The 24,328-nt window shown below is 35.1% G+C and overlaps 1 long non-coding RNA gene across 1 annotated transcript; it reads left to right on the forward strand.

The window, feature by feature from the left end:
• Positions 1-6,613: 6,613 nt before the first annotated feature.
• On the forward strand, positions 6,614-8,960 carry LOC139188982 (uncharacterized). The gene is made up of 3 exons (XR_011572440.1): positions 6,614-6,651; positions 6,846-6,872; positions 7,605-8,960. It is a non-coding gene; the product is annotated as an uncharacterized lncRNA (long non-coding RNA).
• The last annotated feature ends 15,368 nt before the right edge of the window (positions 8,961-24,328 follow it).

Genomic DNA, 24,328 nt, shown 5'->3' on the forward strand with positions numbered 1-24,328 from the left:
ACCGGATTAAAAAAGGAAAAAAGCTATTCGAAATGGCATGTAACTTCTCTCAATGGCATGTTTTTTAATTGAACAAGATTAGGCCTCTAATTTGCTTGTCTATATAATTTTCTTATTCATCGAGTTGCTTATGTGGATTGTATTTAGGCCATCTCCAACCGAAAGAGGGCCATAGGGTCATATTTTAATGAACAGTGCAGTGCCATATTTCTTACCATCCCTAACCGAGGGGCCACAAGGCCATAAACTAAACATAGCATTGTGAAAAGAAAAAAAAAACCATCTCTAACTAAGGGCCAAATGGCCAAACATAATTTATTATTAAATTTAAAAACTACAACAACTTAAATTTAAAAACTACAACTACAACAAATTACATGTAATATAATTAAATATTTAAAATAAATTGTGAAAACACTTACTTCGTAATAGTAATTGGCGCCTCTTTCATGTCTACTTGCGGCGGTTAACAATTGTATGTTAAATTAATTTTTTTATTTAAGTGTCCAATTATTAGTACAACTTAGTTTGAGATAGTATAAATGCACATTTACCATCTCTAATAGGAAGTTTATATTTGGGGTACCCATTTTATTTGTCCCACATCGGTCGTGGGAGAGAATTGAGCAAGCACAAGCTTATATTTGGGGCACCCATTATATGTGTCCCACATCACCCGTGGGAGATTAATGAGCAAGCTAACATGCTTATAAAAGGAACACCCCAACATTGAACAAATCACATTTCTCAGCCTATAATTAAATATTTTTAAAAAAAAATTGGCCCAAAAAAAAATTCAAATATAACAGTTAGCTGACGTCAGCATGTTACTATTACATTCAAAATCAGGCCCGCCGTGAGACTGGCTGGCTGGGTTAGGCCAGCCGGTTGGTCCTTTTTTGTCCCGTGAAGCCCATGAGCCCTTTGGCTTAGTCCTCAGTTGGAGATAATTTTCAGGCTATTTTCGACCCTCCGGATTCTTCGGTTGGAGATGACCTTAGTAGTGTAGGAGGCAGGTGGGTTTGTTCCATAGATTGTACGGTTGATTGGGAATATATAAAAAAAAGTGAAAATTAGAATCAGATGCTCATTTGAAACTTTTCGAGGTCAAAAATTTGTTACTTTTCAACTTTAAATTAAAGTGCTTTCATTTTTTATTAAACCCTATATTCTAGCTATACTTTTAATTTAAGTGTTTTTGAAATTCATTTCTATGTCAAAAATATACTCAATAATATTAATTAATTAACTGCTATTTTTGTGGAATCTCATCCTTCCTCAATTTAAGAATTCAATTATATCTAGTGAGGGTTGAGATTAACTTAATAATCAATATATATCTAAATTATTTAAGAAATTTAAATATATCTAAATTATTTATAACTTTGTTTTATACAAATATTTTTTGTCACTTTTTTCTTCATTGCTATAACTATTGTTGTTAATAGTTATTTCTCATTTTTTATTTTCGTCTCTAGAAATTCAAGTATGATTCAATTGAATTGTACCATTGCTCTTTAAAAATAAACATTGACAGGTACCAACACAATTTGTTCTCAAATTGAAATGTACTTAGGCTAAATTAAAATGTATACATACCGAATTAGAATGTATGCTTACTAAATTGAAATGTACCGGTGCCGAATTGAAATGTACTCATATTAGCTTGAAACGTACCAATAGGTTTTAGGGTTACACAGAACTTGCTGTTACCTTTTTACATACCAAAATATGATAATATAAACGTATCAGGAACTTGGTACCTATCTAAACAATAACTAAATAACATATCAAAATACTAATTAATTTATACACAAATTTGAATTACATAACATACCAATAATGTACCAATAAAAATATCACCGTTTGATTTTTTTTTTTAATTTTTTTGTTAAAAAATTATCTTTTTTCACCCACAATTCAATTCAACTTTTTTTTTTGTTATTATAGAATTTTTTTTTCTTTTGAAATGTATTGAATTATTGGGACCTAAATAACAATATCTTCTTTTGCAAGATTTTAAGAATTTGTTATATATTGGACTTATTTAGTAAATTCATTACAATAACAATTTGTGTAATTTGAAATTAATTAAAACTGTTGAAAAGTAGTTTGATCAAAATTGTAGATGTTTGGTCTAAGAAGTTAAAAAACCAAGCATCTAGATCAAAATACCCTTTAAAACCCCTTTTTAATATACTTAAACACAGGTAGTTAGAGTTGGCTTTTTTTTGGGGGGGGGGGAATTGTTATTGGCATTCTAAAAATCTCATTCTACACTCCAGACTTTCTATATTTGGAAAGAAAAATACATTTGTGAGGAGCGTAGAATGAGATTTTTGAAATGTCAATAACACTTCCCTTTTTTTATAGCAAAGTTAGAGTTGTCTTTAAACTAAGTTAAAATAACTTACACAAATTAAAAATATTCCAATGAGGGAATTAGAAATTAGAATGCTAACCTAGCTCCTTCATGCAATAGAAAATCAAAATACTCATAAATTTATTTTCAATTTAAAAAATTGATCCTACAAAACTTTATATTTCTTATTTCTCTAAGACTAACTCCAATCCTTGGAGTAAGTCTCAAAATTTAGCTTCTAAACCCGCCCCATTTCACTCTAACCCTTGGCCTAAATTTTGAGTTTGGGTTAAAACTCAAAATTGGGCCAAATACCAGCCAGCTTTTAGGTTTTAACCCCACCGATGTGACTGAATGCGCCTAGTAAACGCTACCCGCATGGGATTTGATGCGCCTGTTTGAATCTCACGCCCCCAACTTTTCTCCTACCATTATTCTAATTTTTCTCTCTACCATCTTACAAAAACATTTGTACCATGTGTTTCATATTCTTTCATAGCATTCTTTTTTTCTTTTTTTTTTTTAGACAAAGGCGATAGATGTATTGATGATAGGAAAGAAGATTACAACAAAAGGAGCAGTCAGAGCTCAAGCAAACAGTCTTCAAGTAAAACATCTAAAATAAAATCTGGTGGTTCTTTAAACCAAAGACCAGGGCTAGTGGACAAGAGACTATAGCGGGCAAGTCTGTGAGCAACTTTGTTTGCTTGGCGCCTGATATGGGTAAAACAAACTCCAGTGATCCTCGAAGAAATCTCTCTGGAATCCTCAACAATGAGATTGATAAGGGAGAGGTCCAGCGATAAAGAGTAGAAAGTTGGGTGATCTAGAGCAAACTTCTCTCAATAATAATGTTTTGAAAACCCCTGGAAGACGCCAAAGCAAGACCCTCCCTGATTGCTAAAGCTTCAACAAAGAGGGGGGAAGGGACATGAGAAAGAGACTTAGATAAGCCTGCCAAAAAAATTATTGCCGAGTCACGGAAGACCGCCCCCATTCCACTAATAAGGCGATTTGCATTCCAAACTCCATCTATATTCAGCTTCAGCAGGCCAAGCCTAAGCTTTACCCACTTTACCCCCGGAGAGGCCGGGAAGCGGCAAGGGGTAAAAGTAAGAGTAGAGACGAGCTGAAAATTTTGCCACCAAGAGACAGTGCGAGAGACCACGACATTAGGAAGATCACATTTGCCAGACCAAAGATAGAATTCCAAGTAGTCCAAATAGCATAAGAGAGCATCAAGATTAAATCAAATCTATGCTTATCCAGCATAGGAATGAGAGATATTACCCGCTTGCCGACTGTGAGAGGTGAATTGCCACTGGATAGACGACCCAAAACCGAAAAGCTCCACACACAGGCTGCAAAAGCACAGTTGCAGAGGATATGGACGCCAGTTTCACCTTCACTACCACAGAGCACACACCGGGAATCAGAAGTAATGGACGCTAGTTTCACCTTCATGCCAGTTTCACTTTCATAGTGTTTAATGAGTTTCGTAGTGTCGATTTAGTAGTTTTTCAATATTTATCGGAATTTAAATATTTTTAAGTTAAAATATTCATAAAATTAATTAGGATAGTCTACATAATTTTTTTTAAAGTTAATTAAAAAAATAGCCTAAGTTCAGTATTTAATAATTTGGGGCTAAAATTTTAAGCCATAAGGGTTGGAGTATAAAAGTTGTTTTGGGTTAAAAGCTACATTTTGTGGGCTAAAATTTTTTAGGTTAAGCGACCAGGGGTACGCACTCAAACATAGATCAACTTTGTAACAAATCCCGCCGATCGAGTCTGTGAACCAGTACCTAGCTACATCAAAATCATCATATCATCTCATCATTGTGTCAAGTAATATGTGTTTGTTAATTTGCTAACTTCATGTTGGGTTTAAATTATATACACACACACTAGTAGAAAAAACAACTTGCGAGACAAACAATATTTCTTCACACAAGACGTACTTGCGCGACGGAAAAAAAACTTTTATCTCGCAAAATAGACAAGGAAGGAAAATATATATATATATATATATATATATATATATTGCGTGTAAAGTAAGCAAGAAAACGCGGGGTAATTTTTTTTGCGCGAAACACTTACACGACGAAAAGGGGAACCTTGCACGACAAAGGGTTCGTTGCACAAGTTACTATCAGTTTTCACTTAGACCATTCACTGCAGGTGAATAAGAGGAATCAATACTGCAATTAATACAGATGTTTGTGCGACAAAGCCTTCATTGCGTATGCAAATGCCCTAACCTTCCTATAAATATGCGCTTCGGTTGTTCTTATTCTTCACAATTATGTTCTTATTGTTCAAGAACAGATGGAGGATAAAAACAAGGATCAAAGTATGCACAACGCCAACCCACATGATTTGAGACAACATTTTGAGTTCGCGCATGCGATTGCTGTAGCCATGCGAAATAATTGTCCTTCTGCTAAGTGAAATTCTGGAAATTTATACCCGAGAATGCGAAGAAGGCGGTGATGGATGAATTATTAGTAAGTATATTGTTGATGAATCAATAATTAATTTTGTGAAATTTGTTGTTATATGTTGGAATTAATTATTTGCATATGTGTAATAGTGTAAGTATACTCTTGATGATGATACAAACGAACAATTGATGAAGTTGATGGAGAATGTGTTGGAGGAAGGTTACAATTGGTGGCGTTATGACATCCAGTGGAATAGAGGACCATCGAAATAGTAGTTTTAAATTTCTGATTTGTATGACAATATTTAAATTAAAGGTTTTTGTTTTTTTATTTTTTATAAGTTATGTATTTGGACTTAATTAGGTTTTAATTTCTGTTTGGTTATTTAAATAATTGAATGGATTATGGTATTAATTATTTTTAGAATAAATATTTAAGGTAATATTTATTTTTAGAATATATATTTAACTGGAAATTTGATTGTAATTATAAAGTTTACATAAACATAGATATCTATGTTTACGTAAACTTTATAATTACAATCAATCAAGTCGTCGCTAAAGAGATTGCGCGACGAAAATGTCGTCACTCAAGCACACTTCACGCAACAAAGATCTTCTTTCGTCGCACAAGAAAAAGGTCAGATTGCGTTCAAACGATCCCATTTATTGAGCAGTTATGACGCGTTTGCGCTACAAACTCAGGCCTTTGCGCGACCAATGTGTTCGTCACTTGCTATATAAACACAGTTTCAGAACCCTAAATTTCAATTTTTTTTTGTTTCAAAAGCAATGGCTGATTTTAGAGAAGGTTCTGGCAAAAAGAAACTTGTAGTGTGATAAGAAAGGTATTGACAAAAGCAAGTGCAGTACTTTGCAGACAAAAATATGGCTGAGATGTACGCTGAACTTATTTATGATATTGGCGATTTAGTGCAGAGGGAATGTTCTGCCGAGTTGTCTTGGAAAAAAGTGCCTGAGGAGTTGAAAAAGTCCATGTTGGGGGAGTTATCTGTAAAATTGTATTAAATAATGTATATTTATTTTCGTTAAAATGTAGTATTTTTAAAATTACTAATTTATTGTTATTGGCATTAATGTAGGTTCATTAGGATGTTGACGAAACAGATGAGAAGCAACGAAAGCATCTGGATGGGCTTTTCAAGCAGCGTTTCCGGCAGTGGAAGTTTGATGTGTCACGGGATGCGGAGGCAAAGGAGGCTTGAAGTTGAATTGTTAATTTCTTTTTCTTTCTTTTTTTTTGTATAAATAAAATTTTGTGGACTCTTATTAATAAATTTATGTTATATGGATGAGTATTTAATATTTACATCAATTATAACTTGTATTTGGGATAGTAAATTAGTTTTGGTAATTAATTTAATGTTTAATTAGGTTTGAGTTTTTAATTTAGATTAAAATAAAAATTTATATTACATAAAAAGAAAACGGAAAAACTTTAAAAAAAAAAGTTAAAAAATATGCATTGCACAACAATACATGTTTTCGTTATGTAATTTGTTGAAAAGAATAAATTAGAAAGTACAGGAAATAAAATAAAAAAATGGTAAATTTGCGCGACGAACACATTACTTTTGTCGCGCAAAGGCTATTCGTAGATCTTTGTTGCGCAAAATCATTCGTCCAAAAGTTAACTTTATAATTAATCTGGATTTAGATTGTGGAGAGGCTGCATAATTGAAAAGAATAAATTATAAAATAAAGGAAATAAAATAAAAATACGGTAAACTTGTGTGACGAACATGTTATTTTTGTCGCGCAAATTTCCTTTGCACGACAAAGTATCTGTTAGTCGCTCAAAGTCTCTTTGCGTGACGAAAAGGGTATGTGTCGCACAAAATGATTCGTCCAAAAGTGAAATTCATAATCTGGATTGAGCTTGTGCAGAGGCAAACTGCACAAAAATTACAGATTTAGCCTTTGCACTCATCCCCTTCGATTTCGCTCAATCTGGCATCCGTCATTTCCATTTTCTCTCAATTTCATCATCTCATACTCCCTCCATCTTCTTTTCTAGGTTGATCGAGCTATCTCGGTGTGCCTGGTAAGTGTTTTTTTTTTGTTAGGGTAAAAGTATTAATCTAAATTCATACTAACACCATGAATTTCATTATTTATAGGGATATTGTGTGTGATTAGCGATTGGTGAAGAACGATTGAGAATGTATTTTTTTTAAATATCAAATTAATTAAATTATGTTGAACTTATGTTGTTATGTTTATATTGTGTTGTGAAATTATGTTTATATTGTGTTGTGAAATTATATTTATATTATGTTGTTAGATTTGTACGTGACGTACAAATATGTGTTGTGATGTACGGAGTTAATTGAAATTAACTTTGTACTTGTTTTTTATTGTTAGTAAAACTTGGTTTCCCGTTCGAGCATTAGTTGGATTTCGCGCATGGATGCGAAAGCATGACTGCGATCCAATTAATTCTTGAATTGTCCCATTATTTGGACAGTTTGGGAATGCACAGTTATGGTGTGTAGTTTATGGTTGCAGGATTAGGTTTCGGTTATGGAGTTTCAGTGTCATTTATGTACGTTTTTCAGGTGGCACATAGGTATTTTGTATCTACGTCGTACATCTGAAAAACTGTACCGAGATGCTGCTGAAATTCATCCACGTCGAAATCTAATCTGATATAGCAGTAAATTACGTGACATAACTATGCATTCTCGAATGGGATAGGGCCCTTACCGGAGGCATAAAGTGACACTATCATTTGTATGAAGTTGTTGTGATTGTTGTACTATTATTGTGGTTGTAGGAATTATGGACAGAACGTGGATACAGAACCCGAATAGATGCGTGGACGAATACTTGGATGGAATCGAGGATTTTATTGACTTTGCACGTAAACACAACCCGGGTGCAACTAGAATCTGGTACCCTTGTAGAAGGTGTAACAATACGTTAAGGGAGACAATTGAAAATGTTCGATTTCATTTAGTAAGGAATGGAATGATTAAGACATATAATACTTGGAACCATCATGGGGAACAACTAGACAATGCTTCATCTTCAAACACCACAAGAGTGGACAATGTGGAACCTATTATGGATCCTAATGAGCAAGTCATGGATATTATAAATGATGCTTTTCCATTTGCATCGACAAACACCAATCAGGAAGGGTAAGATGACATGCCTACACCAATGGACAGTGCAGAGTTCGGACAATATGAAAAACTATTAAAAAATGCCAACCAAGAGTTATACCCGGGGTGCGAGAGCTTTTCGGTTCTCAAGGCTATTGTGGAATTAATGCACGGAAAAATAAAGTATCGTATGTCGAACCAGTGTTTCGATTATTTTTTGGAGGTTTTCAAGAGAATGCTTCCAAAGGACAATTGTTTGCCGAAAGACCATAGACATGCGCAAAAGGTGTTGAATGGTCTTAGATTGGGTTATGAAAAAATTCACACTTGCAAAAACAATTGTATTTTATTCTACAAAGAGAATAAAGCATTGGATAAATGCCCTGTATGCAATGAGTTGAGGTTCAAAATGACATTTCAGAATAGAATGACTAAGATCCCACAAAAAGTCATGCGTTATCTGCCCCTGAAACCTAGGTTGTAGTGATTGTATATGTCGACACATACTGCCACCGACTTGAAATAGCATAAGGAAAAATGGGTAGACGACAATGTGATGAGGCATCCTGCAGATGGGGAGGCATGGAAATAGTTCGATCAAACGTTTTCCGAGTTTGCTAATGATTCCCAGAATGTTAGATTAAGACTTGCCACTGACGGATTCAATCAGTTCGGGGTTCTAAACCAACACCACAGCACATGGCCGATTTTCGTATTCCCATATAATTTTCCATCTTGGAAATGCATGAAAAAAGAATACATAATGATGACTATTTTGATAACTGAAGATCCTGGTGGGTCAATCGATGTTTACTTAAGGCCGTTGGTTGATGAGCTAAATGATTTATGGACAAACAGTGTGCGCACGTATTATAAGTCCACTGGGAAGATGTTCACTTTGCGGGCAGCAATTATGTGGACTGTGAACGATTTTCCCGCATATGCAATGGTTTCTGGGTGGAGCACTAAGGGTTATATGGCATACCCTGTATGCAAAGATGATGTAATATATGGTTGGAAAGCTGGAAAAGTTTGTTACCTTGGTCATCGGAGATGGTTGCCGTGGGACCATGAGTGGCAGGAAAAGGATAAAAAGTTTGACGAAAAAACAGAGCATCACCTCAGACCTAGAGAATGGTCCGGTGATCAGATTTTGGAATAGCTTAACCATTTGAATTTTGCTCCGTTTAGGAAAACAATGAGTAGGATCAGACCTTTTGCACATATGAATTAGACGCACAAGCCTATGTTTTTTGAGCACCTGTAACTTAAATTGAGACACAAGCTCGACGTTATGCATGTTAAGAAAAACGTATTTGACATATTGGTGGGCACCATTCTAGATATCGAGGGCAAGACAAAGGACATGATCAAAGCTCGTCTTGATTTGGAAAGAATGAGCATACGGAGGGGTTTATGGATGAATAGGGAAAATGATAAAGCCAGAAGGGATCTTGCGTTTTTTCCATGAAACCGAATGACAAAGAGTTTTTAAAGTTTGTATCGTTTGTAAAGTTTCCCGATGGGTATGCTTCTAATATCGTGCATTGCGTGAATGTTAACGGGGGTAAATTTGCTGGACTAAAGAGCCATGACTGCCATATGTTTATGCAATGCCTACTTCATGTGGGTATTCGACACCTATTGCAGGAATATGTTGTGAAGCCAATCATGTTGTTGTCCAGATTTTTTCCCAACTGACGACCAGAATGTTACGGAAGATGGACGTTAATCAGTTGCGCCATAACATTGTCCAAGTCCTATGCAAGTTTGAGATGATATTCCCTCCAGCTTTCTTCACAAGTATGATCCACGTGATGGTTTACTTGCCCGAAGAGGCATTGCTTGCTGGTCCTATCAACTATTGCTGGATGTATTTAATAGAAAGGTATATAATCATCATCATTTGTTTATGCATCATTAACTCACACTTACTAATTTGTATCGTATCATTTTATTTTGGAAAACTTCTCGAGGAGCTGAAAAAAAGTGTACACAACAGTGCGAAGCCTGAAGGATCAATTATTATGACTCGCTTACATTATGTGGAATCTATTTAAAAGACGTGGAGATGACTTTCAATCGTCCTCAATGCAATAATAACAGGGGTGTGATAAAGGAGACTTTCTATTTTTGCCCAAAGCGCACGACCCTTTAGAGATCTTGTATAAGGCGAGTCATTTTCCAAAAATGACATGGAGGTAGCAAGAACATCCATCACATTTGTATGCCAAGAAACACAAAGAATTGTTTCCACAGTGGTTTCTCGAATATGTAAGTTATATGTGTTTTGTATTTGTGATATATACTGGAGTATTTAATTTTCTAACATGTGTATGTTTTTGTATAATATTACGTGAATTAATTGAAAGCATCGAATTCCCCCACTTACAGTGAAGAGTTATATAACTTGGTGTTCGATCTAATTCACGTTGAATTGTTCTCGGGTTGCCATGTTAAAGGCGTCAAGTTTTTTGGGACTGCATGAGATAACAATTTATGTACGCAAAATAGCAGTGTCCATGTCCCAGGTGGAGGCAAAAGTACGGACATTGATTTCTATGGTAAACTAACAACTGTTGTGCATTTGCTTTACAAAGTCCGATACCAAGTGTTCATGTTTAAGTGTCAATGGTTTGATACAAACCCAAATATGCAGGTAAGTGTTAAAATGGACCATGGCTTACTATCTGTGAACATCAACAGAACTTGGTACGATGATGACCCTTACATTTTGGCAAACATGGCAAAACAAATTGTGTATCTAGATGACCCTAAAGCCGGGAGAGGTTAAAAAGTTGTTCAGAAGATGGATCAGAGGAACGTGTATGCTATACCAGAACAAGACCCAACTGACGACGACGTCGACAACATCGCTGACCAACGTTTAGAATCTTCAATGGAAAATGATGTGGAAACACTTTGAGATACAAATCTTATCCAAGAACCATTTCAGATACAATGAGTGTCTTCAATCGAAATACTGATTCAGTCAATTACAATTGACCTCGATGATCTTCCATGATACGATGTTGTAGTAGGCCCAAACGACGACGGTGACCTAGTTATCGAGGAGGAGAATTGGGAGACCGAAAGTGATGATAGCGATGATAACGAAAGTTATTATAGTTCGAATGATGAATAATGAAATTTATTTGTGAATTTCCATGTAAAACATAGTAAATGAATTTTTTTTTGTAATTTAATTATCTTATGTTATAAATAAATTGTTTTTATTTGAATAAATATAAATTTTAAAAAATTTACCCGGGTAAATTAAATTTTCCGCTCATTGCGCGACGAACAAAATAGTATTCGTCGCGCAAATAGCATTTGTGCGACAATTAATTACTCTTCATCACCCAATGAGCTGAAAATTTGACGTTCTGGGCTCCCACAAAAATAATTTCGTGAAAATTTGAATTTGTTGCACGACGAATATATTTTGTTCGTCGTGCAATAACCTAAGGATTAAACTGAAATTGCAAACACTTTCTCACTTTCCCCTCACCTCTCATCTCTGTAAACTCTCCCTCCGACAACCATCTCCCTTAGCTATCCCTCGCACTCTATCTTCCTCCTTCGGCATCCCTCTATCTTCCTCCTTCAACAACCCTCTCTCTTCGTGCTCTGACATCGCTCTCCCTTTGAGGTAAATTTCAATTACTTAACTCTAGTAAAATTTGGAATTAGGGTTCTAATGTTTTAAATAATTTCTTTGATTTGATAATTGCTTTGAATTAGGGTTCTAGAACTAGGGTTCTAATCTGACCAGGAAGAATGGGTTCTAAAATTCACATCTTTTTTTACATTTTCTGTTTGGTTTCCTAGCAAATTTAGGGAGATGAGAAGAAGTAGATTAATTTTTTTATTTTTCTTAAATGGAAAATCTAAGCTCAATGCAACCAAAATGCTAAAAACCCAGTTGACCTTTTCCTTTTCAAGAAAGTATAAATACGTGATTCACTTTTCAATTTGTTTTTAATGCATTTGGTTTAGCTTTTGATGGAATCACATCATAACGTAGCAAAATTTCCTATTAAGCTTGTGAGGTTGAAGTTGTGGAGGATACTTATTGTGTTTGTTACAACCTTTGTTGTCGGTGAATTTACTTTTCCTTTTTTTGTAGGATTCATGTTCAAGTTTCTTCATGAGATTCTTTCAATCTTACACCTATCTTAGGTTGTTCATATCGTATTGTGTAATTCTTCGGGTTTGTTTGAATTTACAAAGTTATTTTAAGAATTTGGGGGAGGGAAAATCAAACCTAGGATCTGGGGTGCAAGGGTAAATGCTCTTAACCGCTTAAGCTATGAACCCCTGGCATCTGAACCTTTAGCTTGGACTATGGTGGCTTGTTGTTTGATCTGAAGCCATATAAATATATGTTCTCTGGTACTTTGATTATATGTGCAGACCAATGAGCATTTCCCAAGTAGGGTTCTAATGTGTTGAATAATTGCTTTGATTTGATAATGTCTTTGAATTTGGGTTCTAGAACAAGGGTTCTAATCTGCTTTAGGGTTCTAATCTGACCAAAAAGAATGGGATCTAAAATTCACATTTATAACTCACATGCAAACACAAAGTGAAGTTTAAAACTTCAATTTAGAAAGAAAAAAAAAATTAAAAATCCTCAATTCGAGTCATAAAACCCTAACTTCAGGAAACCCTCAATTCAAAATTCCAAACAATAACATGGATATTAGAAAGATACAAAAAATAATTACCTTTGATGCTTGCTGCTTCTACCTCCGAGTATCATTCCTCTTAGAAGGTCAACACCTTTAACTCTTTCTCTCTCTCTCTCTCTCTCTCTCTCTCTCTCTCTCTCTCTCTCTCTCTCTCTATATATATATATATATATGTATGTATGTATGTATATTTGTATATGATTAAACCTCTGTGTATAATTGAATGTATGTATGCCATGGAAGTTTTTTGTATATTTTTGTAAATCTCTGTTGGTTTCTTATATTGCGTGGAATGCAGATTGCAATAATGCAATATCTGCTTGCACATTTGTTAGTTTTTCTTCTTGTCTTTTCCGACTTTTGGAATTCCTTTCGGACTAGATAATTTTGTGGTTGCCAATATTTGTTTATAGTACTTTATGTCAAAGTATCAGACTTGTTTATATTATTGTGGTATTTAATTGTAAGTCACTTAGGTGTGAATCTGACACGATAGTAGAACAATTCAAATCTTTATGAAATGATATTACAAGTGGAGAACACAAAGCCTTATTTGACTGATTTTTATGAATCAAGCTTTAAAGAAAAATAGTTCAAATCCCAAAACCTATATTTGTGGCAGAATAGTAGATCAAAATGGTTGAGATTCTTGAACTTGTCATGTTTACAGTTATTAAAATGCCCAAGAGTGTTTTAGGGTTCATGATTTCCAATCTTCAAAACATGGATCGGTGTTTCAACTTTGCATGAGTTAACAACATAATTGATATTTTAACAACATAAGTTTTTATCTTCCTAAAGTTGGTTTGTTGAATTTGTATTTGGGAATCCCTATGTTAGGTTTTCATTTGGTCAGATTTAGGATAAAAGATTTCTACCGTATTTTCTGGGTGAGTTTTGAAGCTGCATTCTTTTGTTTGGTATGCCTGGAAATTTTCCGTATAATGTTCTTGTTTTGTTGTAGTTTCTGTGTTGGCACATGACATTATTTTGCTTGGCTTGCTGATTTTAGGTGTACTGATTCTGCTCTGTACAATTTTTTTCCTTCCAAAAGACTCACCAATTATTTTAACTTGTTCCATCAATAATATCCTTCAACATGTATTAACTAGGAAGCAATAGATGCCAATTTTCTATTTACCTTATAATATGTCTGGTGTACTAGGATTTCATCACAATTCAACTCTAGGGTGATGATTTGCTGTCAAATTTGAGTACTGTTTTGATTCTAAATGTGCTTTGTTTTATTTTTCTTGAATTTCAAATATTTGGAAAATGATTGTCGGTGTTCATGTTTTACACCTATGTTTTGTTATGAGTTGAGGAGTTGGTGCTTTGTCAGGGTCAATGAATAGGCACTAATTTTTTCCTAATTGTGCAGATATCGCAACTTTTTAGAAGTCGTAAGGTGGTGACAACTACACCCAATCTGATTTCCCCGCCTTCTATTTTAGCTGCCACTACTCCAACAGATAAGGAGCCCAGACCGATTAATTCAGTTGATGCGGCTGATGTAGTTGCCCCCCAGTCCTCCTAGGCGCCAGCATCATCAGCCTCTTCAGTTGTACTACCTATTAGCGCTAGGCATGGTCATCGCCGCCCTCGCACGCCAGACATGACATCGGCATCCACTACTAATGCCTTGGGGTCCCAACCAGGTAAACACGTGATAAATGCAATAACTGCTCATATAAATCTCTTATGCTAAATTTTGTCAATATTTATATTGCTAAGCAAATTTGCCGTATTCTGTTACCAGTGTTTGATATAAATGATTCTATTTGTTGGAGCATGAATGCCAACGGTCGATTTACTGTCAAACCTGCAAATTGAATTCAAAATAACGTTGCAACAAATAACTTAAAAACTGAGTTGCTAAATAGAATGTGGATGTTAAATGTTCCTCATCCAATTAAATTTTTTAGTTGGCTTTTGATTCGGGATAGGTTAGAAACTAGATATACACTATGTAATATTTCATTTGGCATCCATTGCTGAAGCATTCAACTGTTGTGATTGTTGTTGGATATCATATATTATTCATTACAATGTCTAGGGTTTGGGAATTGTTATAATTTTAGGGGCGGTTCTATCGGAATTTCGATTTTATTTGTTGTGTTTGTTTGAATTTTTTATTTTTTTGCATAAAAGAAAAATACTCGGGGACCTTGTCGCCAGTTGAAGGCAGCAAAGTCACCCGGATGACCAACAGACGTATCACGATCAGATACAATGACCAGCACCGGGTTGCACCAACGGTGAAGCAGCATAGCGCATTGGCCCACGACATTGGTCACATTGTTCGGACCTATTGCCCTATGCAATGGAAGTCTTGGAAGGCGATGCCGGACGAGGTGAGGATGAAGGTGTGCGCACAGTTGTCGGTAAGTATCCTACCTTTTAATTGTTTTTCCTTCAAATTTTATATATTTATATTACTTAATAAATGTAATTAATTTGTTAGATTGCAGACGAACTACAATTTCGACGAATCAACGATAATATGTTGGCGTACGTCAATAGGCTCTTTGTTGAACGGTACAAGCAATGGAAAAACGATTTGCACCAATATTTTGAGACATTTGATGATCTGCAGGTTGCTCTTGAGGAGGGTTGCCCAAAGGATTTTGAGGACCGAGAAGATAATTGGGTGTGGCTCTACAGTCATTTTCAGGAGCCCGGCTATATGATACGTTTTTTATATTAAGTTTAAAAGCATTATACGTTTCTTTTTAATGTTTATTGATTTTTTTTATATTTCATTTAAATTAGAACTAATACATTTCTTTTTTGTATAACAAAAGAAGGCGAAAGCCAACAAGAGCAATCGGGGAGAAAAAGACTATTCTCCACCATTCCGGTTCGAGGCCCTTCTTATATAAGATGGAGGTGCGGCAATAGGTAATAATAAAGTTTTTCATATTCAATTTTCAATATGTCAATAATATTTTTTTTCGAGCTAACAATTTGCATATCTTGTTCTATTCAGGGGGTTCAAAATTCCTGGAGATCCATGTCTTCAACGACGTTTATGTTCGACCTGGGGATGAGTTGGCCGAGTCACTTCATGTAAGTATTATTCAATTGTAATTACTATCTTACGCATTCAAGTATCATGGTTATTATTTGAATGTTATTATTAATATTTTCACGTGATATTACACATGCGACAATGATGGAGAAGAGGCAGTTGGTTATTCAGGAGTCTGCCTTTCAACTTCCTCCCGAGACTCCGCTCAAGTCTATGGATCCCCTAAAAGATGCGGGGTTTTAGATCCTTATAGAGACCTTGGATCAGACTCTCGGGCAGAGGTTGGGGACGTATAGTAGGGGGATGGGGAATGCCCGACGATGGGAACCTAGAGCCTCTTCATCATCGCAGTCAAAGAGTCAGGTGACAACTTTGACATCAGAGGTAACCAACCTTAGGACTGAGCTCGCCTCATATAAGAGCCAGATATCACATATTGTAAAGGCCTTCAATCAGTCCGGCATTCGTCCCCCGGATCTTCGTCCGCCATCAACATCTGAGCCCCTCTAACCCAAGCATGCCCATAACTCTACCCCTTCGACATTTGAGCTCGTCCCCAACCTCGAGACCTTGCAACCGTCTCCGAATGATGACCCTGTAGATTACACCGCATTATTTTCTTAGTTTTTTACTCCCTTAATTTTTAAACATTTTCCTTGTACATACATTTATATTTGTTTAAATAAATTATTTTTCTCTTCAGTACATTTTTTAATTGCAATTTAATTTTATTATAAAATTAAAAAAATAGAACAAAAAATTAAATTTAAAAAAAAAAATATTTTTGCACGACGAATACCTTCGTCTCGCAAAATTCTAGCGACTAATAAGGTTTCGTCGCTCAACTATAAATTGTCGTCGCGCAAATTTTCGAGAGACGAATATTAGTCATCCTATGTTTGTATCCCAGTATTTTGTGTGACGAACATATTCGTTCCTATAAATTTTGTGTGACGAAGGCTAAACTGTCGCGCCGCGTTTTTGCGACCAATGCTATTGTTCATCGCGCAAAGTCTTTCTTCATGATCTTTGTGCGACGGATTCTGCACGACGAAGTTTCCGTCGCGCAGACATTTGTGCGACGGAATAACACTTTGCATGACCAACTTTTGTTCGTCGCGTAAATAGTTAAACGTAGTAGTGATATAATTGCTTCATTGGGTGCTCATCAAGGACGGAGTCAACATGTGGTTCATGCACCAATCCCTCCCTCCCTCTCGCCGAAGCTGATAGTTGATTATTATTTGCACCAGTTTAATAAATAGGTGTAGTTGCGAGTGGTGTATTTTCTTAGTGGTATTGGGTTCAAATACTCTCTCTTTCTTTTATTATAACTTAGAATTAGGAGTGGGTTTGGAAAACCGAACTGAAAATTATTAGTTCAATTTTGGTTTTGATGGTTCAAAAACCAAACTAAACCAAACAAAATGCATATAAATTAATATTTTTACATTTATTTATGTAGGGTATTCAATTTTCATACCTGATTATAAATCAACTATGAGCCTAATTTCAATTCAAAATTAGGTAAACATAACTTTAGCTCCAAATATGTTTGTTTTGTATTGACCTTGATTATTGTAAAATATATTTGGCTTTTCCATGATATCATTTTCGTAGCTACCGCGGCTGGTGTTGATGGTTTTATTAATAAATACATACCATTCACATTATGTTGATATGTGTTGTCACGAGATATCGTTATTTGCTTGATTTCCCATTATTATGGTGTCAATATTTCGTCGATACATCATTAATATAGCTTCAATATTTTGCTAGTAACTTAAACTAAGCATATTAATGAAAAATCAATGGCACATCTATGTCGTATCAATGACATATCAACACAATATCGATAGTTGAGGAAAACTCAAAAGAGTTTGCTAACTACTTTAACATAAGTATAAACATTTAGGCACATGAATGATCTAAATTCTTCTTTAACCACATGAATGATCTGAATAACTGACGGATAATCTTGGCTTTGCCCTTTGTTCTTCTCACTATGTCAACCGAATGGGATCTCACAATAATTGCACGAACTCTCATCATTGCATGTGATCTAATATTCTAGTGAATAGAATGTTTAGATTTCACTCATGCATTTGGGTTTGAAACTCCCTCATTTTCTAAATTATTGTAATATTTTTTAACTCTTGCCCTCCCTCTAATAATAATAATTTTAAAAAAAAATTATGGAGTGTTTAGATCTAGATCCAAAATCTCAAGCTGTTATTAGGTCTAATCTAATTTGCTCTCTCTATCTATTTAGGTCGACTAGCTACCTTGATAAATAAAGGAAATTAGTTAAAATCCCCTGGTTTAATACATGCATCCTAATTTGAAATTTGAGTATTCAAATATTTCCAGTCTTTTGTTTTTTTGAAAACGATTCTATGCACATATAAAATCAGATTAACTAGTGAAATACTGATAATAATTGCTTAACATTTTGACTTCTAAGCACCTACTGAATAGGTAATGAAAAATATAAAATATATTAAACTAGTAGGTACTCTAACAAAACATATCCAACCTGATTTGGGATCAGTTTGGGGTTGTTGTGTTTTTTTTTTTCAAACTGGTTCCGTTGTGCTATGAAAATAAATAGCTGTGAAAAAGTAGTAAGTGTTTGGTAAAATATAGTGCCAAAAGTGTTTTTGACAAAAAAAAAGAAGAAAGATGTGAGTAGAATTGTCAATATGAAAGTTTCATTAATCGCTATGTTCACTTACGGGCTAGTTTGGTATTGGTGTGTTTTTTTTATAATAATAATAATAATAAAAATAAAAACCTGCTTTTTTGTGTAGTAAAAATAAACAACTGTGAAATAAAGTTGTTGGGGTGTTTGGTAAACCCTTTTTTTTCTTTTAAAAAAATAACAGTGACTGAGTGTTTAGTAAACTTTTATATAAATTGATGTGAATATGTTAAATGACTAGATAGGATATGGTATTTAATGTGAATAATAATTGTCAAAGAGAATAATGTAGGGGCAAAAATTGTAATTTTGTAAAATATGTTTTTTTTTGGGGGGGGGGGGTAACACTTGCCAATTTCATTAAAGTGGCATTGATCACTATGCTTTGAAAAAAAAAAGGCATTTTTTTAGAAGTATGATAGATTCTGCTTTTGCTTTTCTACTGTCATTAATAGTAATTTTTCAGAAAAAAACACTTTTTTTTTTGTTTTACCAAACACATTATATGTTCTAGATTTTTTAATAAGCTCTTTTTTTTTTAAAGCACCGCAACCCCAAACCAACCCTATCTCCAATGGATTTAAAAAAAATTTAAAAAAAAAACGCTTTTTAAATAAGCATGTGTAGTGCTGCTTCTGCTTTCTACTATTTTGGACCTATATTTTTGAAAAGAAAAAAAAAATTTCATTTACCAAACACAATTAAGGCCCTAACTTTTTATGAAGCTGCTTTAAAAAAAAAAGAACTTTAACGAAAAGCTTTCGGTAATGTTCACTTTAACGAAAAACCACATTTTTACACTAAAAAGTCAATCATGGTACTATTCACTTTACCCTTTATTTTGTCTTTATCGTTAAAACTCTAAGTTTTCAAACCATTTTCATTAGTTTTCCTTTTAAAAAAATTAAGCAACCCCAAACCATCCCTTAAAGATACAAGAATACAAAATCTATATACAATGACTACATGCCTATAAACAAGACACCTTAATCAATTGAAGTATACATATACAAACAATACACTAATCAAATTACTATACATATACACAAGAAACCTTAATCAATTCAAACAACAAATAATATCAATGAACAAAGGAATGAAGAAGGAAAAGACGAAAAAAATAATAATTTGGAGGTAAACTTTTTTTATAAGAGAAGGCTGCACATGTCATTCATGGAAGAAGGAAAAGCCAGATTTGTGGTCAGGGGAGGATGAAATGCCTCTGTGAGTCTTCCCGACCCTCGAAATTGATGGATAAATGTAGCTTGCCATCAATTGTCCCCTTTAAAAAAAGATGATGGGGTAAATTTGGTGTAGCGATAAAAATGATGGGACTCATCGGACTTATTTCAATGCTAACAGATAAAGTGAATTATTCCTATTAATGTTTCACAAAATTGGACTTACTTATATAAAATACCAACCAAAGAGAAAATTATTTCTTCATGAGTAAAATTTTCACCTATATATTAATCCTCATCCAATATAGAGAAAATTTAATATCTGCAATAAAAAAACATTAAAATATAATGAGTAATTGTGAAGGGGTAGAATATGTATGAAAAAATCATTCAATTTTTTACTAAACCCTAAATTGTCTCAAAACCTTCAAAATAGGAATGTTTACTCACGCGGAATGTTGATCAACTGTTTAATTTAAAAAAGGTACAATACTTGGGTTTTATCTTAAATATGCTATCATATTTGGGCTAAAATAAACTTTTTATCTGCATTAAGAAACCCTCCTACTATCTCAAACAGAAAGTAAGAGGTGAGAATTAAAACTTGTGAACTTTTTTTTTGATCGAAAAGAAACATTCATTAAGTAGAGAAGGTTACAAACCAATCCAAAGGAAACGGAAAAATATCTCAAAACATATTGGGAGGAATCAAATACATAAAGCCCAGCCGAAAAGGCAAACTAACGAAATTTAAAATCCTAATTTCCAAACGTAGGCCGCCGCTGCTGCCGGTATCACGAACGTCTTACTAGTAGCCACCAAAGCAACAATACTACTGAAAACTTTCTGTATTGCCTTTTGGTGATGGTTAAATTAAGTAAAATTTAAGAGGGCATGAGTTTTTCTGTGTTTGTTAGAAAAGAGAAAAATAACGGGCATAAACGATTTTCCCTTGTCGGAACATTTCTTTGAGTGTAATTTTTTGTTGTTCCAAACTTGTATGTATTTGACCCATACATTATCGAGGAAAAGTATTATCCTCAAAAATCTTTGGCAGTAGTTAATTCCGTGATCCTTAAATTAGGGAACCCAAAATGAAATTGAAGGTAATGATTCAAGAAGGTAATGATTCAAACTTTGATTTTTAACACATTTAATTTAATATTTACATGTCACTCAGTACTACGCCTAGTGATATTCCTCTTCACATGTATATGAGAGGTCTTAGGTTCGATTCTCGCCAAAAACGAATTTAAACCATATATTGCTAGCTCATTGTGAGACTAAGTTCTCTCTCCTCCCTTTTAATGCAGAAAATATCATTTTTTCCAAAAAAAAAACTACCTAGCTATAAGCTAATATTGTAGAAGTGTGCAAGTGCCAAGTGCCAACACTAGCTCCAAAACTATTAATATGCTATATATATTTTGTTGAATTGAAGAAGTGGTCACGGACTTTTTCTGAACACCAATTTTGAAAAACCACATCTACTCAATATTCGAGAAGATCGAGTGAGCTCCAACTCACCTTAATCTTTTGTTGCTAGCTTAGCTTAGCCCCCTATAAATAAGATATTTCCTCCATTTCAGGACACATCATCGCACATGGCCCTACCCTATCTTCATCATTCCTCTTTATCTTTCACCAACTGCACAATTTAGACACAAAAGTCTACGTTTTTTACAGCTCAGACGATACGGATTATTGAAAGGGTTGATTGGGTTCAATTTTTTTTCATGGTTAAGTTCAACAAGACAAATTTTGTCATGGCGTAGGATGAAAGGAAACCAAATCAAATTAAGGAAAGACAAATGTCACATTTGTTCCCGTCTTTGACTGATTGAAAAACGAAAGTAATCAAGAACCGTTCCCCCTTGTTTGATAGTGCTCGTGTACGTGTTACAGCAAAAGCAACCCATATGGGTTCTCAAGGGGCCCGTCGGAGATTGAATTATTTGAAAGAAGTGATTTTTTTTTTCTCATTTTTTCTCTCTATTTTTTAGGTTGCAGATGATCGGATCCCATGCAAAGTGCATGATAAATTCTATATAAAGTTTAAGTTTTTATAACGTTACCCTCCAACTATGTATTATCTCCATTTCCATACTGCACAGAGTGATAAGCAAGTGCGATGTGTTTTAATTTTTAAAATGTTGCTTCATACGCATTTCTTTGATCTAGCTAAAATGACAAGATCATGTACCTACTGCAAACATCCCTGCAAGGATAGACACGTCTAACGAACATCGAGTTTATATCCCTGAATGAATGTACCACCTCTAAAGGATGGTTTGTCGTCATTGATAAAGCATGCCAAATCCTGTATTGAAGAGATGGTACAAAGGGCGGCTAGGCAATCATATGTCCTTGGCTAGAAGTAAGACATAACATTTGGTTCGTAGGATTCACTTCCAATGGTAGGAAGAACAAGAGACAAAACAAATCCCTACTCGATTGCCGTCTCAACTATTTCATCTCATGAGACTAATCCAAATTCCTCGAGCCCTGAAGTTCTAGGTCAATCATTCAATCGGTGCAGGGTCGCTGTGAGGTCCCTTGGAGCTTAAAGTCCATTGTTGAAGATATGCAGTGGTTGGCTACATAGTTTACTATGTTTGTTTGTATTGAGAATGATTGTATTAGAAGTTTCTCTTTATGAATGAATGGTTTCTTCAGTAAAGTAAATAGATGTCTCGTTAATCCTTTAAAGTGCGGATTCGTATTTTATATATGTATAAACCTTGATATATCAAATATCATAAGCTGAAAAGAGTAAGATTCGAGGAGCCATGACAGTTGGTATGTTGTGGTGGTACAATGACAATTATGCCCTTCGAGAAAGAATAACCTTGTGGGGTAGGTCGAGTCATTTGACGAATATTCGGCGGGAGACCATGCACGTGAAAGCTGTATGAAATTCAAAGCAAAAGAGTTTTTTCTTTTTTCTTTTTTTCGGTGAATATTCAGAGCAAAAGAGTTTGTTATTATTATTAAAGCTTCGTTTGTAACTTGTAACCAAATATTATCATTTGATCATGGTCACATATAATTCATGTGACGGGCCCAGGAAATCCATCTCTTATTCACCGGAATGAAAGGTGCATCAGACTCTACATCTTCATCTCCATCCATTTTCCGCTCATCGATATAAATTATACATATTTCTTAGCAGGATTTGCTGGAAAAGGAGTCTATCAATACTTTCTATGCTCTATTATCTTTCCTCGTGAAGTATGTTCATTGGGGCCAACAATTAAATTTTATTCTTTTTCCCTCGCCATTTTTCATGTGCCCATTGGACTGGAGGCACAACATCTATGTTTTTTAGAAGCATTTTTGTTCACCACCATAAATTATAGTGTATGCTCATCATACACCAAATCATCTGTCACATATCATTTCACTTAATTTTTGGTTAATTTTTTTCAAAATTGAAAGGGTAATATTTCATAACAGTTGGTACAAGAAGCAGAAAATAATACAAAGAGTTTTAGAGAGAGAATTGTAAAGTACTTTTTGTATTAGAGAGATAAAACCTTCATTACATTGTAAAGAGCATCTCATCACTATTTATAGTAGATAGGAAACTCAATAGCTAAGTAACCATCTAACTAACTAATATCCAACGGTCAACAATCCTCCAATCTAACTAGAATATAATGGTCTACAATCAAAGTACATTTTATTAACTAAGCTAAGATTGTGCCACTTGGCATTACATGGTTAATACCCCCTCTCAATCTCAACTGGGGAATCCCAATTTGATATTGGAACAATGTTGAAGAAACAAAGTGTTAAACCCCACCTTCAAAAATTTTGTAATTAGACAAATTCCTTATAAGTTTATAGAATCTTGCAATTTGGTCCCCTATCCTAATCTAATCCGGGCCCTCCATCTAGATTTCCGTTCTCCCTCACGATGCCACGTGGCAACCTCCTAACTCACTTATCCATCTCTATCTCTCTCTCCTTTCCTGAGTCTCTCTCGAATCTCACACTCTCTCAGCTCAACTCTCACTCTCTCACTCTCCCTTTCCCCGATCGAACCCACACCCATGCACACCCAATTAAACCCCCCAACGGCAGCGCACCAGCAACACCACCATCATAGACCTTATCTCCCTCTCCCTTTGTCTCCGTGAAGCTCTGGGACACCCAGAGGGCACCCAACCCAGGTTCGGCTAACCCATGGGTTTCGAGCAGGATTCTAGCCATCTTCGGCCATTACACAATGGATTTTAGGTACAAAACTCATCCATCTCGTCTCTACCTTCGTTTTGGTATCTAGATCGGAGTTTATGATGGTGTTGGTGTCGACCAGAGCACAGAAGGCTCCAGCCTTCTTCCTCGGCGAGAAATGGGTCAACGACCCAAACCGAATGAACCAAGGCTCTTGGGCCGTGTATAGGACTCAGGCCTTAGGCCCGTTAGTCGTTAGACCCAAAAACCCAACCCGTTTAGTTTTAATTTTAATTATTTAGTTTTCTTTCAAAAACCCAAAAAAACTAGGCCGGACCTTTAAGCCCAAGCCTGTGTAAACCCTTAGCCTAAGACCAAGGGCTTCAGGCTGTGAGCTTTAAACCCAGCCCAAAACCCTTAGAACCTAAACCTTTTAGACTGAGGCCTTTAGGCCATTCACCTAGGGCCTTCGGCCCAATTAACCCAAAACCTTAAACATTTTCCCTTTGGGCCGAGCTTTAAGCCCAAAACCCTTTGAACCCAAGCCCAAGGCTCAGGCCCAACCCGGATCCAACCCAAGCCTAGAACCGTTGACCGTTGATTGTTG

This window comes from Malus domestica, chromosome 10 (genome assembly GCF_042453785.1).
Source record: "Malus domestica chromosome 10, GDT2T_hap1".
Taxonomy (NCBI): Eukaryota; Viridiplantae; Streptophyta; class Magnoliopsida; order Rosales; family Rosaceae; genus Malus; species Malus domestica.